Raw genomic sequence first — 17875 nt, forward strand, 5'->3', positions numbered from 1 at the left:
GGGCCCCTACGGCCTGGCACGAGGCAGCGAGGAGCCTTCAGGAAGAACAGGAATGCAGCCCCGCCAGGGGAGAGGCGCGCGAAGCGCCGCGACTGTGACTCTCGCGTTGCTAAGCAACGGCGGCCTCCAGGCGCGTCCTCGGAGAGGGCGCGGGGGCCGGACCCGGAGTGCGCAGGCGCAGTCACCCCGGTTGGCTCCGGGCTGGCTATTGCGGTGCGCGATTGCGCCGCAGGGTGGGCCGGAACAGCTGGCTGGGTCTGCAGACGCCCAAGCTTTACACCCTGCGTTTGAACTTGCCCTTCCCCCCGTAGGGCTGGGAGGGATATTTACCAGGACCGACTGGGTCCTCGGGGATCAGCTGGGGCGGTTTCCGGAGCTTCCCCCGCGGTCCTAGGCTCCGGTGCCGGGGGCGGTGCTGCTGGCGTCTCCGCATCGCCGCTCTCCAGAGCCCCGCAGGACGTCGCCCCGGCGCTGCCCCTGCTGCCCCAGCTGGCTCCAAAAGTGCAGGCCGGCAGGAAAGGAACTTGTTTTCTCTTGAACCATTAAATACTGTGCAAGTCGTGATTCGCTGCTCATGGGCTGCCTAGCCTTTGAATGAGGAAGCTTGGCTGTCACAGTTTTCCACCATTTCTGACAAAACCTTCCCCTGGCTGGGCGGCGAGGATTAAAATAGAGCAAGGGAACACTCATCTCCTGCAAATGAGGCTCCCTGTGGCGTGTGCATCTGTTCCAGCCTGAGCGGGGTTCAGAATCGGGTGGCTTAGGCAGCGGGTTGGGGCTTGTACATGTAGCACTTACCCCAAAAGAGCAAGCTCCTGGGAAAAGCTGTTGATGACTTGCGTCCACCTTCTGGCCTTGGAATTTCTTACCTCATTCCACCATTGCCTCCCAATTTCCGCTATCAGAGCCAAACGTCTTTGGCATCTGTCATGGTAACTCATGCATTTCCTTGGATAATGGAAAAAAAGTCCTTATTGAGTTGAATTCTGCTGTCAGGCTCTGCATGTGCCTACGTTTTGTAATCCAGAGTCGGTGTGTATATTTACATTTACCTTGGAGAGAGATGAGAGAGTGGTCCTAGGACTCACTTTACGTATGTGGGCTGAAGTCAATCAGGAAGAATAGAGTATATGAATAGATTTGACACCTGGTGACCTAAATACCTGAGTGTGGAGCTTGTTAAAGACTGGAGTGTGTGTGCATGTGTTATTGGCTGTGTATGTTTGGTGAGTAAGGAGTGGGTGGGTAAACAAACATGGGGAGAGTGGGTTGAAAACCTGAAAGCAGACGGAACTAACATTTATTGTGTTGCCACTTGGGAAGCAGGCATTTATTAGGCACTGTATTAAACACCACATACTTATTTGGTCTTATCCTAACCATCAAACTGTGGTTAGGAGCTTATGTTTGAATGATGGCTCTACCACTTACTAGCTGGTTCACTTGGGCAAATGATCTAACCCCTCTGAGCCCCAATTTCTTCATCCACAAAATGGGGAAAAGACCTAGGTAGTTGTGAAGTTAGATTTAATAAAGACAGAATAATAAGGGCAGTGCCTGCTACTTAGTCAGTGCTTGGTCCTTATTAGCTATTTTATTGAGCAATTTGATCTACACATGCTGCCGCATGTCCTTGAGGTTTAGTCAACTCCCTCATCATTCCCTCTAATATCTATTTCAACCTTGTTAGGACTCAGAAAACAATACCCTAAAATGAAGGCCTCAGAAGCAGCTTCAGAAGCAAACATTTTTCTCTGACCTTTCCTGCCTTCCTGTCTTTCAGTCCCATTGTCCCCGAGGCTAGCCACAGAAACTAGAATCCCTCTTTCCCAAGGTGGGTCATAGAAACTACAGCCTCTTTTCCCCCAAAGCCAGCCATAAAACCTAAAAATATTACTCTAACTTTCCCCTGCATTTCTAGCCATAAAAAAATGATCTGATATACCTTGTTTGACTGTAGGTCATAAAACTCCCATTCCAGAGAGGGCCCTGTCCCATGTCCAGAAGGAAGGAATGCATGCTCAGAGAGACCAAGAGGAATCTAGAAAGGCCTTGCTGGATTTCCCCACTCAGTCTATTAGCATTAGGTCATGCCCTTTTTGTGCAGTCATATTTCTACATGACTGTCCATGCTTTGTTAAACCTAAACATAAAGGACCATTTCCCTTATATCATTGTGTCTTCATTCTGAAGGCTTTCATGTACACATTAAATAAATTTGTATGCTTTTTCTCCTATTAATCTGCCTCTTGTCAGTGATTTTTCAGCCAACCTTCAGCAAAGGGAAAGCTTTCCCTTGGCTCCTACAACCTTCACCAATCTCTTCAAGCTTCTAAAACCACTTACCCTCAGGGACGGTCTCAACTGCTTGATAAGAGGAAATGAGGATGTTTTCTCAACCTTCTCTCCTTAAACCAACAGATTCACCTGCATCCATGCAGAATGAGAATTGTTTGCCTCTGTTTGAGCAATATAGTATTAGTCTAAAATATAAATATATTTATGTCAATCTCTTTCTAACTGTTAAGCAGCTCTGTATGTCTGAGATTTATTAAAGGGTATGAGAAACATTAAAAAAAGAAATTGTGCCTACTGCAAGGAAATCACAATCTAGTTAGGGACATAAGACATACAGAAAATAAGTGTGAGTAAAACAACAATGATACATAACAGCATTATATAAGTGATAGTCACAAGTGTTAAATTTCAATACTGATAATTATTCTTGGTGCCAATTATTCTGGTACATTCTCTGCAGAGTACTACACAATAAAATGGATTTTATAGTAATTATTGACTTTGTATACAGAAAAAGCACTGAACTGCTATTAGTGGTTTTTACTATTATGTGACTTGGGAGAAACACTTAAACTTCTCTGTGCTGTAGATTTTTACTTATAAAAACAGGTAGCTTTAGATAATCTTTATAATCTCTTCCAGGTATAAGTTACAGTGATTCTATGGGGAAATTTATGTCTGAAAAAAATCAATGAACTCACTAGCCTAAATAATACATATAATTTTCTCATTTGTGAAAGGTAGTTTGGATACTTGTCAACAAAGTATAATTCAAAGTAGTTACTAATATTGTGCAAGTTAAAAATACCAGCACTATTTAAGCAAGAACACCATATGTGAGGGAACACAATAAGATGGAAGTTGCTCATCCAAAATGTTATAGATACAGAAAATTGTCAACATTTTTTTGGAACCATAGGAAAATGCCAAACATAAAGAATGGCACAGTTGTATAACCTGATAGGGAAGCTGAGGCTCGGGGCGATCTGGCTTCCTCCCAGTTCTTTCTTCAGTGATGTGCTGGTGATTCAGCTGAGGATCTCAAAAGTATGGCATAAATAAAAGCTAGCCCTAATTTTCTTTTTAAAAAAATAGATAATCTCTTCGCCTCATATACATGTGCTGTGAGGATTAATAAGAAAATGCATGCAGAGGACTTATCCTGGCACATAGTGCTCATTAAAAATTAGCTGTTGGTGGGGTGTTGTGGCTCACATCTGTAATCCTAGCACTCTGGGAGGCCAAGGCAGGAGGATCACTTGAGCTCAGGAGTTTGAGATCAGCCTAAGCAAGAGCAAGACCCTATCTCTACTGAAAATAGAAAAATTAGCCAACTGTCATGGGTGCCTGTAGTCCCAGCTACTTGGAAGGCTGAGGCAGGAGGATTACTTGAGCCCAGGAGTTTGAGGTTGCAGTGAGCTATGATGACGCCACTGCACTCTACCCAGGGTGATGGAGCTAGACTTTGTCTCAAAACAAACAAACAAAAGAACCAAAAAGTTCGTTGTTAGTATTCTTCCTATTTTTATTAGTAGGATAGAACGTTCATTATATTCATGCATTACATTGTCTTTGTTTCATTGCCTTAGACTAAAAAATTTTATCAAACCGAAAGCATTAATTTGAGGGCAATGGAAACGAGATATGTTAGTGTTAGGTTTGCCTATCTTTGAGGATTGATAAGTTCAAATAAGTCACAGAAACAAAAGAGACCCTGAGTTTTCCTGTGGTCTAAGTTCAAAGCTAATTGATTTATATTACACTTTTAAGAGAGACATATGACAAAACAAAGTATGAGTTATATTTCCTAAAGGGTGAAAATTCTAGTGTAAATCATATAGATCACTTCTGATATAAGTGATCATGGATATATGCATGGGTATGCTTATATTGATTGATATAGGTGTATAAATTAAAATCTTAAAAATGTTACGAGACCTCTTGAAATAAATAATTACAGACAACCTGGGTTACTACAAAATCATTGTTAGAAATCACTAGTTTGGAAATTTACCCAATTGAATGAAGAAACCTATATTTTATGAATTTGGAGGGTCCTAACTGCCTGTATGATTTCATGATTCAAGGTTCATTTTAAAATAATCCCAACTATGGTTGCCTATATAGAATTTATATGACCAAAGCATGAATGAAAAGCTGGCCTTAGGTGGGGAAAGCAGTGAAGGGCCATTTTAGTGCCGTAGTGCTCATATAGTAAAGATTGGTTGAAGGAATAGTTATGAAAACTTAGCTTCTTGAGGAAGAAACATTGCTAAATGAAACATGGCTGGGGTGTTACCACTCTCAGAAGGTTAGGAATCCCTAGTCTAAGCTATCTGGTTTTGAAAGTTTTGTGTGTCTCCTAGCTTCTTTTTAAAGCTATTTTCCTTGTTCTATTTGAGGAATTCCAGAGATGTGATCATCTTCCTTACAGGCCATTATCGAATCTTACTATCTAATTGTTGAACATATTCTAGCCTATATTCTATATAGGCTATATTCTAGACTATTATCACGGGAATGTGAGATTTTATTCGTTTGAGATCCCCAGCACCTAAAAAGTACCTTGCAAATAATAGCTCCGGTGAATGAGATAGACCCAGAAAAATCCTTCCTTATAGCCTATAAAATATATAGTACTATTTTTTATTTTTAAATGTTTCTTATGAACACAGATAATAACTGTTCAACATACTTCTTAGAGAATCTTATTTTTGAAATGGTAATTAGAACTTCCTTTAAGCTAAAAAAAAAAAAAAAAAAAAAGACTTAAGTTCTTCAACTTCTGCCCATAAAATCTATTTTTGATTCCTTTGATAATAAAAATTGTCTTTCCCTGGGGGAGGAGAACTAATATTTATTGAACTCTGGGGTTAGACCTGAGTTTAAATCTTAGCTCTGTGACACTGGGCAAATTATTTAAATTCTTTGAACTTTACATATTGAATATTTCTCTTGTTAATCTTTTAAAAATAAACAAATAAGACCCTAAAGAGTAGGGATAAAAGAACTTATCAGGTTGTTGTATTAAATGAGATCATATGTGTAAAGACTCCTGGCACAAAATAAGCATTCAGTAAGTATTATTTCTCACCACCTTCCCCACCTTTACCCCTTGTTTAAGAGGACGCAGCTAGAAAGTGATACAGCCAGGGTATGTTTTTTAGGTCAGTCTCCCTCTCTTTGTCATACATCATTGCCTCCACATTAGTTTCTCTAGCTCTTGTTGTAAACCATGGTGATATATATTGAACATAAAATTCTAAATAGAGTCTTTCTAATGTAGACTAGAAAATATTGGAGCACACGGCATGAGATTGGGCCAAAATAACTAGAAAGAAAAAAATCGGTCCAAGTTGTACGAGTCCGTGGTGAGTGGAAGACTTCATGACAGGGAAGCTGTGATAGGGAGGAAAATATGACAGCCATTCAGCGATGGGGTCAGTGTGAAAGTGAGTGCCTTCCATCTACTTGTAAAATGTCATCACGCACAGTGCATTCTGACAAATGTGCAGCAGTTAATGTTCCATGGTTGGCAAAACAGAAACAATAACAATCCAGGAATAAGCACACAATCACAAATCACCACGACTCCAACTCATGACTTTATGTGGTGCCACAATTTTGAGACTATGCCACTGAACTGGTGAACAATGGTCATTATGTTGATATGGATGGGTAGACCTATGATAAATTCAAAAATGCTTTCCTTCTGTAGCAAAAGGGAAGAGTTAGGAGATAACTTAAGATTCCATTTAAAGAAAAATGAAGGTTTTGACCTAAAAGTTAGAATATACCTAAAAAGAAATCACAGGTTTTAAATAGGAAAGGGCAACATTTTTAATTAATAAAGGTTAGTTTAGTTTACCTCAAATATCTCCTCCAGACCAATGTTATTCTTTTCAAAATGATATGGCAAATAAAGCTTTTGCAAGTCATCACTTTTCAACTATTATTCTATCCTTTTTCCCTTATATAATTTAATGGTATTATGTGCTTCAAGTTATAGTTAATTACTTCAGCATTTATAAGCTTTTTAAGAGTTTGGAAACTTAGCCATATTTTTTTATCCTCTTACAGTAAGCCTGGGAGCAAACTTTTGGTTTTTTTTTTTTTTTTTTTTTAAGACAGAGCCTGTGTTAACTGCAGCCTGGATCCACTGAAGCCCCTAGATGAGGAGGAATGCCTTTTTCGTTTTTTTTTTTTTTTTCTTTCCCTGCCAACCTCTAAGGCTTTAGTAATGAGATTCAGGAAAAGAAATTTTATAGTACTTGTTCTAAATTTTAAGAGAAGAAGCATCAGAAAGAAATGTGGCATTTCTGTACCTTTTTTTTTTTTGCCATGTAGAGAGTAGTTATGGGAAGAGTTATGGTCTTGACTTCATCTGGCTCATGAATAGTCAACCTCACGGGTACTGCAGGGAAGCCCTGCGAGCTGTCATTGCCTAAGGTCTAAGCCTCTCTCGAGCCTCTGTTGTTTAAGCCGCCACAGTGAATAAGGGCACGGGATCCCCTCTTGGAAATCCAAATTTGGGGCCGGTGGTTTTGAGTACCATCCCCAAGACCCTTGGCAAATCTGACCTCTTGAACCTCTTTACGCTGGGATGCTAATATCTACCCTGCGTACCTCAGCAAGGTTAAAGGAGGAGCTGCATGCGAAAGAGCGTGTTAAACTGCCCTTGGTTAACAAGCGTGGGGCATCATCATCGTTAAACGCAATACTTGGGCTACACTGATGTCCTAACCTCACCCTCTTGGGATTAGTTTCACAGAAGACAACTCTCCGTGTGTAAAATACAGTTTCCATCAGCATGCACTTTGGTAACAGCCTCCTGCAAAACTTTTACTTGCCTTTGCTTTTTGTTTATGTTTTAGGTTCTGTTCATTTGTTGAGTATGTTGTGAATCCTTATTTTAAACCATATGTCATCTCTGTAGGAATATTAGACTGAGGAGCCCACCCACAAGATAATCTACTCCAAACTCATTTTTCTCTCTAAAAATGGGCCTGAATTATATGGAAGATAAGACCACATAACTAATTTTATACTTTTGCTGTAACTTGATTATGCTTGATTAGTTTGTATGAGAACAGAAAGCCTTACTAGTGGGAAAATATAATGATTCTAAGTATTTTGTCTTCCTGATGACTGCTTGAGGTTACTTAAAATATATAGAAGTCACATAATTTTATCTTGGACATACTTCATGGGCTTATATCCCAAACATTATCTTTGTTCTATCACTTTGTATTCATATATAGTAATGTGAAAATCATGTTACTTCTTATGGTTACTACTCTTTAAACTTTTTATTTTTACCCTTTCCATGAACATTTTTCACACTTTTTTACTTACAGTCTTTTTTTTCTGAACTGAATATAGATAGAACTGAGATCTTACTTCCTATTTTTAGTCTCTTCTCATTCAGTATTTGAAGGACTATAGCATATTACCCTGGAGTTGCAGCCACTTCTTAGCTGCATGATCTTGAGTGAGTTTCCTGTTTTTGATATTTCCTTATCTGTAAAATGTTAATAATTATAGTACCTGCCCTCCTCATAGAGTTCTTGTGAGGATGAAATAAGATGGTCTATAGTATGCTGCCTGGCACATAGTAAGCGCTCGTTTACTTGTTATCCATCAGCATTATCATCAGAATATAAGTGTTTTACAAGTCGAAATTGTTTCTGTTCCTCTCTGTTGTACCCAGCCCCAGGCATAGTACCTGGTACCTGGCAGATTCTCAGTAGATATTTCCTGAATTAATGGCAATATCATAACTTTTATCCAGACCCTTCTCTTCCCCTACCAGCCCACTGGTACCTCCCTGCTTCTGGAATTCTTCACTGGAAGTTATGAGTACCAGAGATGGGACTCACCATGGTGTCCTGAGACCTTAGTGGTAGGCAAAAAAGACTTCATCTTTTTTATCAGACTGCATATTTTTTTCTTGGGTGGTTTTTCAGCCCTTTTCTGGCTTTGGACTTCACACTCAAAAAGCATGAAACTCTATCTGGACACTGGCCCCGCTGGCCTCACAGCATTTGTTTTCTACAAACCGTTCTGCTTTACTCTGTTTGCTGATCTAATTCGACTTATCTGGAATACCTTCTGTCCTATTCGAGAGAAGGAACTTAGTTTTGCCTTAGCTCATGGATTAAAGAGAAACTGTCGCTGCGTTTCTGGCATCCTTCTCAGATTGTCAGAAGTGGATGTTGATTAGGACCATTTTACTAGAGGGGGGATCATCGTATTAAAGGTCAGTGCTCAGGGATAGTACACACCCTTGCCCCGTCTTGCACTGCCTGTCTCCAGGGCTTGGATGAAGCAGGCAGGGCTGTCTTAGCTGGTCTTGTCATCTAAACTCTCTCTGTTCTACCTGCACCTCGGGGAGCTGATGAACCACTCATCCATAATCATGAGCTATTGGGAGAGAGGGTACAGAATTCAAGGGAGAAGATACAGGAAATCAGAGGGTTCACTTCAGCCTCCTACCCTAAGTCAATTTCTGTAATCTAGTTTTTACTTGGGTTTCCTTTGTTGAACTGGGTTCTTATTCAGCTAATGAAATCAATACTTTGTTTGCTATGTGGCTATAATGTCTTGTCTATATGCTCCTTCCGCCGAGAATTCCAGAAGACCAAAGCCACACACAAAACCAAATCCCTAATACTATTCTCCATCCAGACCAACCCACTTCACAAACCTCTTCAGACAACCATTATAAGGGTCTTTTTTCTAAAATTGGATCTCTTACAGTATTAAGAAACATAGCCTGCTTTAATCACTTCCTGTTCACCCCATTGATGGAGAAGGGATTTCTACCCTAGAGTTTGGGAATGGCTGAAAACACAAACCCTGACACTGGGCAGATGTGATTGGCAGCGGTTTATTAGACACATATACTAATAGTTAAGGGGAAGAGGACACCAGACCATGCAGGGGCCACATGGGGGTTGCATTTGAAAATGGGATGAACAACTGGAGGCTATGGGAAGGAGGCTCTGTAGTATCAGGAGGTTTCTGCCAGAGGATGTGATTGGCTTGTGTGAATTATTCAGGTTGGCAAGGAACTAAAACCTGCTACTCAGTGATAAGCAGGAATTGCATCTAATTCCTTGATAAGGAGTATTGTTTGGCTGGGGGAACTTTTTCATGGGACCAGAGTTGAGGGGAGGAGACTTGCAGTTAAGCCATTTTGTTTTCTTTATTTGAGACAAGGTCTCACTCTGCCACCCTGGGTAGAGTGCAGTGGCATCATCATGGCTCACTACAACCTCAAATTCCTGGGCTCAAGTGATCCTCCTGCCACAGCCTCCCGAGTAGCTGGGACTATAGGTGCACACCACCATGTCCAGCTAATTTTTCTATCTTTTGTACAGATGGGGTCTTGCTCTTACTCAGGCTGGTTTTGAACTCCTAGCCTCAAGCAATCCTCCTTCCCCAGCTTCCCAAAGTGCTAGGATTACAGGTGTGAACAATCACACTGGGCCAGTTGAGCCATTTGAGACCCTCCTGATTTCACCAGATGTCAAGACAACACATAATATTGGGCTTTAACTTTAGGATTTGCACCACAAAGATTATCGTACTGTAACATCATTTGTTTACTACCTTGAACTTTTTACCCTAGATGTGTGTTTGTGAATGTTTTGTTTCCCAAACTATGAGCTACTCAGGGTCAGCTAGCATTCAAGTCTTTCACTTAAAAAACAATGCATATTAAGGTTTGGACAACATGATTACCATTAAAATGATCTATGTTGTTATATCTCACAGTGACACTTTCGAATTTAATCATATCAAAAGCTTTTTAACATACCCAAGTTTTGTCTTTGCGTACAGTTTTTAAAATGCAGTGAAAATTCTGTTACTAAAAGATGAGTGAGGTAGAATTTAAATTTGTGTTAGTAGTCTGAACTCACGGCTGGCACTGATGCCCACTTATACACGTACTGCTGAATTAAACCTCTGTGATGTGCCATGGATTGACAGCTCTAAACATTTGGAGTTACCCAGGGCTGCTGACATTTGAAAATAGCTAATGTTTTTTTCCCCACTCTGTTTTCAAACAATGGGTGAAACAATAAAATGAATGGGACATTGGCATTCTTTTTAAAACCAGAGTTAAGCTACAGCCTAAAAACCAGAATGCTGATGTCTCAAATGTATTATTCAGATTGCATATTGTAGGCACTAATGGGACCCATTAAGAGAATTCTTGCTGTTGCTAAATTCAAGCAAATTGGTATGGGAGAGGGACGGTAAGGAGGTCATAGACAAATTGGAAGAGTTTATAGTATATCCTCCTAATTTTCTAAAAATTTAACATTAAATCTTTTATTCATCTCAAGTTCATTAAACTAATTTTATTTTCTAGTCTATAAAATATTTGCTAAACTCAAAGCTCTTTCTCTTTAAAAATTATGATACATGGACAAATGAGTGAAAGTTTCAACATTTTTTGTTTTTTCTTTTTATAGATTTAGGGGGTACAAGTGCAATTTCATTGCATGGATGTATTGCCTAGTGGTGAAGTCTGGGCTTTTAGTGTAGCCATCTAAAAATGTTCACTATTACTATTCAGGAGCATACATTGTACCCATTGAGTTCTCATCCCCTCCACCCTTCCAAGTTTCCAATGTCTATTATTCCAGTCACAACATTTTAACTTATTTTTATACTTTCAGAGTAATCCTTTATGTCTCTGAGAATGTCTTTTCTTGAATTTCTTACAAATAATCCTATCTAGATCCATCATGGTGCAAACAAAATATTACTGTAAAGAAACTACTCATTTCATTTTAACATGAAAACTTAAAACTGATTTACTTAAATTAAAATGAAGTTTCCATTGCCAAACTTTGTTGGCATAAAGATATCCAGAGATAAACACTAATTTTAAGGATTAAGTGCTAATTCAGTTTATATAACATTAGAGTTTAATTCTAAAAATTTTCTGGTAAAATCATCACTTATTTCAAATTAGATATTAGGAATTTAATATATAATTTTTCAATAAGTTTTTTCACATTATAAAAGGAATAAATGCTTATTATAGAAAAATTTGGTAAGCATAGATATAAATAAAGCAAAATTCTACCAGCTAGAGACAACCACTATTCAATTTCAGTGAATTCACTTTCATTTTCCCTGATTGATCTGTAGCTGTGTCTCCAATATGGTAGCCACTGGTCACATGTAGCTATTTAAATTAGCTAAAATTAAATCTAAAAATTTAGTTCACATTTCAAGAGCTCAACAGGCACATGTGGCTGGTGGAAATAGTATTAGCTCAAATATAGAACAGTTTTTATTGTCATAGAAAGTTCTATTAACAGAGCTGTTTAGAGCTATACATAGACCTATATATCCATATGAAAGTTAATTCTATGTATATGTATAGAATTATCTCTAGATATATTCTATATCCTATACATATACATCTTATGCATATACATAAAACTACACACACAACTACATAGAGCAAAACTATATATAATTTTGATGAAGACACACATAGTTTTACCTTCTGCTTCTTAACAAAATATACAGGTTTATAATACCAGATTTTAGTTTTCTGAAAATGTGTTTATTTTTTGTTTTCTCCCACTTGAAAAATATAGTTCTGATTGATAGTTACTCCCTATTAATACCTCCAGGATATTATCCCACTTCTTTTCTGACTTTCATTATTGCTGTTGCATAATCAGCTCTAAAACCAATGGCTGTTTGGTGATTTATCTTTTCTCTCTGGCTACTTTTAAATATCTTCTCTTTGTTATTTAAGCTCTACAATTTCATTACATGTTTATGTATGAGTTTTTAAAATGTCATTTTGCTTGGAGTATTTTGTGCTTTCTGTGTTAGAGGGGTTTTTTTGATTTTTTTTTTTTTTGTCAATAATCGCTATGATTTTTGCTGCTCCTCCTTTCTTACATTTTTTTCTTCCTGAGAATTTGATAAAACATTTTTAAGACTCTTCTATCTTCTGCATCTCTAATTTCTTTCATATTTTCAATTTCTCTTTATAACGCATTTTGATAATTTTTTCAGATTTACTTCCAGCTTACTAATGTTTTCTTTGACTCTATCTAATCTGCTGTTTAACGTGATGTCTAAAAGTTTATAACTTTAGCAATTATATTTTTTCAGTTTTGAAAATTTTATTGGGTTCATTTTCATATCTACTTGGCCGCTTTTTATAAATAAAACATTATTAAGGTAGAATTTACATACAGTAAAATGTACATATTTTATAAGTTTTCACAAATGTATGTCATATATATCAAACATATGCACATCTGTGTAAACTTCACCTCAACCCAGATACAGAACATTTAGTGTACTTTTTTTTTTGGAAATCATTGCTCTACAATTTACAGTGTATAAATTTATCATAATCTACTTTCAAATTATATTATACTTCCTTATGTATAATGCAAGACCCTTGCCACAGAATACTTACATTTCTCCCTCCTGTCCTTGGCACTATCATTGTCATACATGTTGCTTCTATATATGTTACAAGCCTATCAATAAATTGTTGTTATTTTTGTTGTGAGTAGTCAACTGTCTTTAAAAAAATTTTTTTTTTAATGAGAAAAAAATGTCTTCTTAATTTACTCCCATGTTCAGCATTCCTAGTACTCTTTATTTCTTTATGTAGATCTGAGTTTCCATCTGGTATCATTTTCCTTCTGCTGGAAGAACTTTATATAACACTTCTTGTGGTGCAGGTCTGCTGCTGACAAATGTTTTCAGATTTAGTTTATCTGAAAAAGTTTTTAATTTGCCTTAATTTTTGACTCTCACTGGATGTAGAATTCTAAGTTGACAGTTTTTAGTTTTTCATTCAGAATTTTAATGCTGGATATTCTGAAAGTTAAGTTTCTCAGTATCTGGATTTTTTTTTTTTTTGGCCTTTCTTTAAGGAGTTGCATTTTTTTTTTTTTGGCCAGAGTTATTTGCTAATCCCTTTGATCCCTTCTAGTACTACTTTTATGCTTTCCTAGGGTGAGTCTAGAATGATCACTGAGAGCTAGCTACTTCTAGCTTGAACTTCTTGCAGCCCCATGTTAGCTCTAAGATTTTCTTCTTTTTACAGTTCCCTGGGCATTCTTTGCACAAATTCGTGGACTTTCACTCTACATATGCATGACTTAGAATCCAGGAAAAACTCAAGAGAACCCCTGTGCAGATTTCTGGAGCTTTTTTTGTTGTGTGTAGCTTCTTTCTTTCCAGAATTCTGCCCTGCTACTTCCAGCTCTCTTAGTCTCACTAAACTCCATTCTCTGTCTCCCTTCTCAAGCGGGATCTCTAGGCACTGTTTTGACTTTCCCTTCCTGTTCCTGTAGTCTGGAAACTGCGTCTTTGCAGAAAACTAGGGCAATCCTAGGGCTCATTTGTTTTATTTGTTTCCCTTTTCTCAGGGATCATGGTCTTGAACTGGCTGTTGTCCAGTGTCTGAAAACAATTGTTCCATGTATTTTGTTCAGTTTTCTACTTGTTTACCATGGGAGGTTAAGTCCAGAGTTTGTCACTGTGTCGTAGATGATAGTGGAAGTTTTTTTGTCACTTTCTGTATTATGCGAGGAATTATTATAGAGGAATTTTAGCCATTTTCTATTTATTTTTATAAATATGTGGTCTGACTTGTGTCCTCTTAAGCCTTTGGAGAAATATTTTTCTCATATTTAATTCAACAAATACTACTGAGCACTTACCGTGGCCATGCGCTATTCCAGACGTTACAGATGTAGCAGGGCACTAAATTACATATCCCCGGCCCAGTGTAGCTTATGTTGGGGTGAAAGACAATGAATAAATAAACTAAGAATGTTAGTTAGATGGTGATACGCACCATGGAGAAAGTAAAGGAGAGAAGTAGATAGAGTTTGGGGAGTGAGTGAGTGATAATTTAAATAGGGTGATAAGGGTAGGACTCATTGATAAAGTGACATTCATCCAAAGACCAGGAGGAAGTGACAAAGTGATATCTGTGGATACCTGGGAGAAGAGCGTTTAAGTGAGAGAAAATAAGTTGGAAAGGCCTAGGGGCAGAGCATGCCTGGGCAATTCAAGGAACAGCAAGGAGTTGCACATGGCTGGGGCAGAGTGAACAGCAGAGAGCAGTAGGAGATGAGGTCAAAGACATAAGGGGAGGCCAGATTGTGCAGGGCGTGATAGGCCATTGTAATGCTTTTGGCTTTTACTAAGAGTAAAATGGATTGTAATGAAAAGGTTTTGAGCTGAGGAATGACATGATCTGGTTTCTGGGTTTTTTGTTTATTTTATTTTTTACTTTTATTTTAGAGACAGGGTCTCACTTTGTTACCCTGGCCTGATCGTAGCTCACTTATAACCTTGAATTCCTGGGCTTCAGTAATTCTCCTGCCTCAGCCTCCCACGTAGCCAGGACTACAGGCATAAGCCACCTACCCAGCTAATTTTTAAATTTTTTTGTATAGATGAGGTCTCACTGTGTTGCCTGGGCTGGTCTTGAACTCCTGGCCTCAGCGATCCTCCCACCTTGGCCTCAAATGCTGGGATTACAGATGTGAGCCACCATGCCTGGCTGTTTTCTGTTTAACAGTGTCCTTAGATGCTATGTTGAGAATAGGCTGAAGATGGGCAAAGGCCGAAGCGCAGGGTTCATTTAGTGAGGAGGCTACGGCAGTAATGATGTTGATGGGATCAGGGCTCTTGCCTTAGAGGTAGTGAGAAGTGGTTGAATTCAGCATATATTTTTAAGCTTTTTCTTATGGAAAATGTAAACACAGAAGAATAGGGAATAGTCTAATGAGCCCCTATGTACCCACTTTAGAACAAGAGTTGTCAACTCATGTTCAATCTTGTTTTATCTATACCTCTGTCTACTTTATACCCCTTCTCCCAACCCGACCCCTCCACCTACTGGATTATTTTTAAGCAAATTCCGGACATTTGAGGATCAGGAAAACAGGGGCATGAATGCAAGAGGAAAGTCAAAGATGACTTCAAAGGTTTTGCCCTAAACATCTCACAAGGTGGCACTGGCATCAGCTGAGGTGGAGAAGTCTGTGGGAAGAATCATTAGCTCAGATGGGGAAGCCTCTGGGAGGAGCAGGTTTGGAACAGGTGGCAAAGTTTGGGTCATTGAAATTTGAGCTGCCTATTAGATGTCCAACTGGAAATGTTGAGTAGGCTGTTGGTCATCTGAATCTGGAGTTGAGGGAATAAGCCTGGGTGGGGGATGTACATTTTGGAGTTGTTGACATGTCCATGATATTTAAAGTTATGAGATGGATCATACTGGCAAAGGGCTGAGTACAGATAGGGGGGCCCTGAGCTCTGGGGCACTCCAACATCAAGAGGTTAGAGAAATGAGGAGGAATTGTCACCAGAAAAGACTGAAAAGGTGTGAGTGAAGACTGAGGTAAGAGGAACACCAAGTGAAAAAAATGCTGATAGATTTCAGTAAGAGGAGGGCAGAGAAGTAACCGGTGAAGTTAGCAACAGTCAAATGAAATCATTACTGAAAAGAACAGGAGTGTTGGTAGACTGGGGGTGGGGAGGGGGAGCAAAAACATGACGGAAACCATTTCAAGGAGAATGGGGGGACTGGATTACAGCAAGTAGAGACAGCTTTTTTGAGGAGTTCATCTGTAAGCGGAAGAGATATGTGGCTGCAGCCAGATGGGCCAAGAGAAGGAGAAATAATGGCATGTTTTTAGACTGACGGGAAAGACCCATTCAGTGGGGAAGCAAAAACAGACGATGGAGGAGTCACGGGGAGACTGCCGGAGCAGGGTCCGAGAGGATGTGGATCCGGGCATTGCCTCAGCTGGGATCATAAACAGCCCCTCTGTGGTGACGGGCAGGAAGGCAGAGCGAGTGCTTGGGCACAAATGCAGGTAGGTGGGTGGAAGCAAGGGTAGGGGCTTGTGGAAGTTCTCTTCTGATGGAAACAGGAGGCAAGGTCACGGCTGAGATTGCAGATTTGGGGAGTGAGGAGAAAGTATGAAACCACAGCCTGGGAGGGTGGGGTGAGCATGGGTCAGAGAAACAGAGCAGTTGCTGGCAGCAGTTAGGTTCCTCTTGAGGTGAATGATCTTTATCTCAATAATTGTTTTTCAGCCAGGCTTTATATATGGATTTCTTTTTAGCAATTTTTGCTTAAAACTTAAGTCCTTGCTAGGTGTGTACCTTTACACTGTACTGTATATTTCAACTCAAGAAAGTCTTCTATGACAGCTGATTTTTCCTTCTGTTTTAATTATCCTTTTTCCCCAGGAATTTTCCACCCCAGGAATTTCTATCACTGATATATCAGTACTTTGGATATATGCTCTCTTTCTTCCAAATTAATCATTTCCTTCCTCGGATTTTTATTTCGGCTCCTCCTTCTACTCTCCTGATGAACTTCTTAGATTTATTCTCTACACCTGTGTTTCCTAAGCCTAAGCCTGCCTGATTGTCAAAATCACCTGGGTCATCGTCTTTTTTTTTTTTTTAAACATTCAGGTTTTGGGACAAAAACCATGGAGGATTCTGATTCATGAGGTCTGGGGTGGGGCTTGGTAAGAAGTATATTGAAAATGCTCCCCAGGTAATTCTTACAATCAACTGGGTTTGGCAACCACAGCTCTATATTACTAATTCAATTTGTTGGCTACTAATTCCAGAATGGATTGTAATTCTTCTATTCCCTTTTGGGTTTTCCACAGTTTGTCCATATTTTAAGTGTGTGTGTTACGTGTGTGTTGCCTGTTCTTCAGACTGTGAACTTTATGTCTCAGCAAATTTTCCTTAATCCATATATTTTATTTTAATCCATACATAATCTCCCCAAAGGCTCCCTGCTCTTTTATAGAGATCAACTTTCATTTTTTGCTCTTGAGGACGTCAGCAGATGTTTCCTGAAATTTTATTTTTTCCTATAATAAATAATTTTTAGAGGTATGTACTTCATCTAATTTTAAAGAATAATATACCTTTTACCTTGGGCTATAGTGCTTTTTGTGAATTGTAAGGCTGGATTTTGTTTCCTTTTTATTCATCTTTTAATGAGGAGTGTTTGGTTATATGCCGGTGTTTCCCAACAGAGTGTGCTTCTCAGATCTAAAACCTTAGAATGGTCGATCTGCTATAATCCAGTATTTTATTGTTTTGCTATGATATTTCTAGGAACCATAAATTTTTTAAAATTATGAAATATACATATGAAAGGCTATATACAATCTTTTACAGAGTTTAAATAATTATAAAGTGAACACCTATGAAGCTACCACACAGTGAAGAACTATAAGAGCATCAGCTGATTCAGGGCCTCCATGTGCCTATCCTGGATCACAAGCCCTTTCCTCCAACCTGGACGTAACCACTATCCTTGTTTTGTGATCGTCACTCCATTGCTGTGTTTATAGTTTTGCTATTGTTGTTAGCACCCTCAGTGCAATTCTAGCATGCTCTGCCACTGAGGCTCTTTACCTCCAATTCTAGGCTTTAAGAAAGGGGACTATGGGCCGGGCGCGGTGGCTCACGCCTATAATCCTAGCACTCTGGGAGGCCGAGGTGGGTGGATAGCTCAAGGTCA

Source organism: Propithecus coquereli, unplaced genomic scaffold, assembly GCF_000956105.1.
Source record: "Propithecus coquereli isolate 6110/MARCELLA unplaced genomic scaffold, Pcoq_1.0 Scaffold305, whole genome shotgun sequence".
In the NCBI taxonomy this organism is placed as follows: domain Eukaryota; kingdom Metazoa; phylum Chordata; class Mammalia; order Primates; family Indriidae; genus Propithecus; species Propithecus coquereli.